The 5,622-nt window shown below is 40.1% G+C and overlaps 1 long non-coding RNA gene across 1 annotated transcript; it reads right to left on the bottom strand.

Moving 5' to 3' along the window:
• Positions 1 to 215: 215 nt before the first annotated feature.
• On the bottom strand, positions 216 to 3,142 carry LOC138956817 (uncharacterized). Its single transcript, XR_011452814.1, has 3 exons — positions 3,029 to 3,142; positions 659 to 713; positions 216 to 472 (listed from the first exon to the last, which is right to left on the bottom strand). It is a non-coding gene; the product is annotated as an uncharacterized lncRNA (long non-coding RNA).
• Positions 3,143 to 5,622: the final 2,480 nt, after the last annotated feature.

Here is a 5,622-nt window from a genome sequence, read left to right as displayed (position 1 = left end):
ACACACACACACACACACACACACACACACACACACAAACACATAAACAAACAAACACACACACACAGGTACACACACACATGGTCACACACACACACACACAAACACATGCTCACAGTAACACTCACACACACAGATACACACACACACACACACACACACACACACACACACACACACACACACACCCTGTAAACATTAACATAATGCAAGAACCAGTTTGCACAGTTTATTGATAATGCATGTCGTGGCCGACGATGGATCAATCAGGAAGAAAAGGAAACGGACACGCATTTTCGAAGCACTTAAAAATGGTGCCTTTAGTAATCATTGTAAGAGCGGACAGAGGAGGACAATGCCCGTATCAGCCGTTGGCCAGGTTGACAATCAAGGTACTTAAGCCGTCTCCCTGCTTGATGGTCTGGCTCGGGTTCTTTGCCGTCATGGTCGGTTTGCTGTATTATGGAAAAACCTGAAATCAACCCGTGCACTTTAAATAACAACCATTATGAAGCAGAATTTAAGATTTGACTGACAGAAAAATATGACCCTTGAAGGAGGATGCTACCCCGCCTGGAAAAAGGAAAGAAAGAGAGCAAACAAAAGGGACACACAGTGACTGATATGATACGCAAATTGGCCAACGGGAACACCATACCTTTATTTAGTGATGCGGTTTCAACCCGTGTATAGGTAAGCACAGCGGCTGTCACCTGAAATCAATGCATCGGCATGTCAGTCGTGTCTTATGCTTACTACGTCTAGTGCATTGCTGAATGTCAGCTTGTCACATGTCAGACATTCAGGCCGGAGTCGTCTCCTGATATTAGGTAGTAGAATTAAAGTGGGGTTTTCGCCCAATTGACGCGTCCCAAATACAAAAAGGTGGACAGCATTGATAAATAACTTATCAAAATCTAGGTATGTCTCTACGAAAATGTCTTTTGTTATGTTACTTATCTATTCAGTGGTGAATCTTGTGCAAAATTCTGATACCCAATACTCAAGATTCAAACAATATCGTATTAATAAGGGCGCCTTAATGCTTTTTTAGTTTGTATTCCTTTCCTTGACGATCCTTGAACTTACATGGAAACCATATTTAACAATGTCATGTCCCTTTCAATTACTTTTTCTCTGGCGTGGGCTAAAAGCATGTTTTTCGGACAAAATGAGTAGGGGTTAGGGTAGTAGAAGCACGACAGTTCAACATTTAGCTCGTTCTGGTTATTCAGGCAAGGAAAGTAAAATGTGTTTCTCGGGAAAGCTTTACAATCTTTTTGTATTCAAGGTCCTTGATAAAAACAAAAACTCAAAAAAGGTGTGTTTAGTCATGAACAGTGATCTTTGAATGATTTATACGTGAGAATTGACGTTTTTGTGTACACTACATTGGGATGTGCACATTAAAGATCCCACGATTGACAAAAGGGTCTTTCCTGGCAAAATTGTATTGGCATAGATAAAAATGTCCACCAAAATACCCGTGTGACTTGGAATAATAGGCCGTGAAAAGTAGGATATGCGCCGAAATGGCTGCGATCTGCTAGCCGATGTGAATGCGTGATGTATTGTGTAAAAAAATTCCATCTCACACGGCATAAATAAATCCCTGCGCCTTGAATATGTGCGCGATATAAATTGCATAAAAATAAAAAAAAATAAAAAATAATGCGCTTAGAACTGTACCCACGGAATACGCGCGATATAAGCCTCATATTGATTGATTGATTGATTGTGTGTGACATTTAGGGTTAAAACATTTAGTTTGGGGGAAACAGTCATCTTCCAGAAGAATGAAGATAGACTTTTGAAGTATGTTTTATTTTACTTCAAACATGCGATAACAGAGCTATTTGTCCTTTATTTGACACACAAAAACTATTAATTTATTGATCATTGCCCCAATCGCTTGTGTCTTCCCTGCAAGCGGCTCAACATTTTTCAAGATAATTTTTGTGTAATTCATTTTTTTCTGTGCACTTAAAAGACCGCTGGGTCGAAATATCTGTGAACGTAACGTTTTGTTTTTTCAATAATGAAACGTTCCAACAATATACGTATACCTTTCTTGATTTTTGATCCTTTATTTTACAGATTTTGTTTCTTTGGTAGATATCATAGACAAAATACATTCGCAAAAGGAAGGCAAATTCGAAAAAACATTCCTCGTTGATTTCTAGTACAACGTTCTGCTATTGCGCAGAGATACTATTTCTAGTACAACGTTCTGCTATTGCGCAGAGATACTATTTCTAGTACAACGTTCTGCTATTGCGCAGAGATACTATTTCTAGTACAACGTTCTGCTATTGCGCAGAGATACTATTTCTAGTACAACGTTCTGCTATTGCGCAGAGATACTATTTCTAGTACAACGTTCTGCTATTGCGCAGAGATACTATTTCTAGAGAAAGTACACAAAGAATGAGAGCATTGAACAGTGAATTTAGAAGATGCATGAGTATTTCCCAATGACGGCATTAGTATTCAAAAAGGGATTCTGAAAAAACAACGTCAATTGTTATCTCAATAATGTCATAATGTATGTTAATAAATCACTTGGAAAATGATTGCTATATTGCAAGAGTTACGGTTACAAATTTACATTCAAAAACATAACCTTCCACATACGTGGCTGACGATGTATCCGCCTGTGATGAGTACTTATCACAAATGCCACTCGTTTGAAAGCAATGCAACGCCATGTACATTTACTATTGATGGTGAAATAGATAGTTTTCAAAAGTGATTTAATTATTTTGAGATGGGACTATGCAGAGTTCACAATTGTTTGATAGTCATCAAGTTTATAGTAAATCAGATAAAAACAAAAGTCATCTCTTTAACTTTTTAAGCTTCTTTGTCAGGTGCGAACATTGCCCATACTTCGTTTTGTTTTTTCAATATTAAAAAACCCCAGATTGGAATATGTGGTTATGCTAAAATCATGTATCTTAACACAAATTAGTGTAGTTGATTTTAATTCAGTTTGTATCTGTTCTTTGCTCAAGCAACACGTCCTTACCATAAGCTGTATGAAGAACAGAGCAGACATGACGAATTGTATAAATGACGATGAACAACTGAGTCTGGTCTGCGAGTCATAAGTTCAACCACTTCCAAACCACACCTGAAAAATCACACACGCACGCACACACACACACACACACACACACACACACACACACACACACACACACACACACACACACACACATACACACACAAACACACACACAAACACACACACACATACACACAAAACATAACGTTTCAGTCAGATTCCAATCCAAGTTAATTTGAACTAAACAAGTTTGTCTAAGCTTGTTGATATTTTTTATATTATTTGTTTTATTAACCTAACATACATCGTACAAAAAATAAACATCATTCTTTCTACATCAGAACAATGCTTCCTTCCAAGTATGTGGAACAAGACACACGAAAGTAAGGACGACAGAGTGCAGAAAAGGGAGAGAGAGAGATCAAATCAAATCAAATCAACTCAAATTTTATTTTAATTTGCGAGGGTTGTGGCATAAGCAATACAAACGAGCTTCTTTTCAACCAGCCCTCGCCCACAATAATGGGAATGGTTGCAGTCTGTATTGAAGGAGGTCTTCTGTGCTTTAATTTAATAAATAATAATAATAATAATAATGGACACTTATTAATCGCCCATTCTCACCAGAGCTCACGGCGATGTACAATAGCGACATCGTGCACACACACACACGCACACACACATACACACACACACACGCACACACACACGCACACACACACACACACACACACACACACACACACACACACACACACAAACATACACACACACAAACACACACATGTTTATTTCATGACGGGTAGAATAAATGAAAAAAGTCGGTGTGTTTTTACCTGTCCATTGTGTTGTAATCAAACTTATATTTCCAGCCCACCCCGTATCTATATAATAATAACTCGGGACTGTTTGGGTTGTGAAAGAGTGAATACCCTTGCTTTCTACTCGGAAAAACAGTGAAGGGGTCAGTCAATCACTAGCGAGGGGTGTGTCGGAAACACGTGGACAGGAGCACGTGATAATTTATTTGTCAGAGGCAAAGCAAGGGTATTCCCTCTTCCACAGCCCATACACCGATGGAATTATTTCCGACACATCGTCTATTGCCGTAACAGGACATGCATTCGGTAATGAAATTTGCTGCATCATGAAACTGTCTTAATGTCAATAAAAGATATAAATAAGAACTTCTGTTTATTATTTGTATTCATGCCCAAAAGGTGTGGAAGAGAGAAGAGAGAGAAAGAGAAAGAGAGAGAGCGTGTCTGTGTGTTTGTGACTGTGTGTGTTTGCGTATGTGTGTTTGTGTATGTGTGTGAATGTGTGTGTGTGTGTATGTATGTGTGTGAATTTGTGTGTTTGTGTGTGTGTATGTGTGTGTATGGGTGTGTGTGTGTGTGTGTATTTGTGTGTGTGTGTGTATGTTTGTGTGTGTGTATGTGAGTGTGTGGGTGTGTGTGTGTGTAAGTGTGTGTGTGTGTGTGGGTGTGTGTGTGTGTAAGTGTGTGTGTGTGTGTGTGTGTATGTCTGTGTTTATGTGTCTATATGCGTGCGTGTGTACGTGCGTGCATGTGTACGTGCGTGTGTGAGTGCGTGCGAGAGTGTGTGTGTGTTGAGAAATAAACAGTAACAGACAAAAACATTGTCCGGTCAAGTTTCTTTAATTGCAACAAGAGAGAAGTAATCGGAGCTACGCCAAGTCTCTTTATGGGAAACTCGAAGACAACACACACATTCTGTCTTCAAAGGATCAGCAACTTGACGGCTCGACAAAAAGACGAAAAAGTGGAGGAGACAGCTTGTAGTCTGATGAGGCTGTCACGAGCGAGTGTGCTCCCTGTCACCAGCCACGTTGAAATGACGTCATCCCCACCGCCCGCAGACCCTCACACACTGTGCTCTGGTCCCAAAGTTGTTGGCGTTGCCCCAGCAACCACCATAGACGAACTGGACGCAGCCCCCCCTCCTGTTGTCGTAGTAATATCTGAGGAAATACGCCCTGCACGGACCCTTTGCTTTAGGAAGCGAACATACCACACCTGTTGGAACAAGAAAGAAGGTTAGATTAGATTAAATCTCTTGACTGCCGGACAATTTAAGCTAATAAGGAAAATTTGAAAAAAAAAAGAATATAGCCTGCAAGGAATAAAACCTTGACCAATTCTGAGAAAATGGTCTCCAAGGGAGAAAATGGTGCGTTTTAGGATGCAATAAGCCCCCTGCCATTCTAGCATAATGATCGAGGTCTTTAACGTGCCACTGTGGTGACACGGGGATGAGACATGAATATACCGTCTTTGAGTTGCAACCGAGTGCCGGAACACTACGATCACCTCGGGAAGCGAAGTGCAGTCAAACAGGATTGAAAATGTTAGGGCTCATTTCTTAGCCCTATAAAAACTGTTATGCAAACCCGAAGGTTTTCATGAACCACCAGACCCCATCACAAACAGAATTCTACAATCCATTGGTGTTGACTTTTAAAGGCCAACAACTCGGGTGCAGAGTCTGCCGTGAAAGGAGCGGTAGCCTCCCCTGTCACAGAGTCATCACAT

Source organism: Littorina saxatilis, unplaced genomic scaffold (genome assembly GCF_037325665.1).
Source record: "Littorina saxatilis isolate snail1 unplaced genomic scaffold, US_GU_Lsax_2.0 scaffold_2155, whole genome shotgun sequence".
NCBI lineage: Eukaryota > Metazoa > Mollusca > Gastropoda > Littorinimorpha > Littorinidae > Littorina > Littorina saxatilis.
The sequence above is the reverse complement of the archived record's forward strand: the minus strand, read 5'-3'. Positions and strand labels throughout refer to the sequence as shown.